This window comes from Sinocyclocheilus anshuiensis, unplaced genomic scaffold (assembly GCF_001515605.1).
Source record: "Sinocyclocheilus anshuiensis isolate Anshui unplaced genomic scaffold, SAMN03320099.WGS_v1.1 scaffold718, whole genome shotgun sequence".
Lineage (NCBI taxonomy): Eukaryota > Metazoa > Chordata > Actinopteri > Cypriniformes > Cyprinidae > Sinocyclocheilus > Sinocyclocheilus anshuiensis.
Window position 1 is genome coordinate 527,858 of NW_015546102.1, and position 939 is coordinate 528,796.

Consider the following 939-nt stretch of genomic DNA (forward strand, 5'->3'; position numbering starts at 1 on the left):
CTGGTCTTCTCATTTCTAATAATTGGAAATACTGAACCCACTCTTCCCTATGCAATAAAACATCTTTTGAGTTTCAAGCTATTATGGTATCAGCTCCTGTTAAACTCCATATTGTAATGATTTATCACCTTCCTGGTCAACTGTAATCCTTTATAGAGGAGCTGTATGGGCTGCTGTCCTCATTCTCTGTGGATGGCAGTCCACTTGTAGTCTTTGGTGACTTCGAAATCCATCTGGAGAAGCCTTACACTGCAGACTTCCACTTCCACTCCTAGCTTCATTCGATCTCAAATGGCTTTCCACCACAAGCACTAACAAATCAGGCAACCAGCTTGACTTAAATTACACATGCAATTGTATCACAGACAACATTTTGTAAAACAAAAGACATTTCTGCTAATTTATTGATTACATTTAACCTACATATTACTACCTGTGTGCCATCAATTCCTCTACCAGTTACTTTTAGTCAAAACCTACACTCCCTTTCACCCTTCCATCTTTCCTCTGTAGTGTCATCCTCTCTTCCCTCACCCACCCATTTCTCATCTCTGGATGTAAATACAGCAACTGACACTTTATGATCCACTTTAACTTCTTGTCAAGACAATATCTGTCTAGACAGGCCAGTGCATACTACCCCTTCTAACATAAAACGTTACACCATGTATAATCATCTTTACTGTATTTTTGCTGAGCAGTCTTTTGGGTGGCTCACCAATGTACTAGATTTCTCTAATACAAAAAAATAAGTAGGCTTGACCAAACTTTTTGTGGGGAGGAGAATTTATTGAATATGGTAGTGTAGCCGTTCTTCAATAGCAATGTTAGCATGTCTTCCTTCAAACAATCTTAACCCTTGTACGAATCCTAGCTTCTCCCAAAGTTCTATCTGTGGGATATAATTTTATACCTGAAGACAAAAGGGCTAGAAACAAA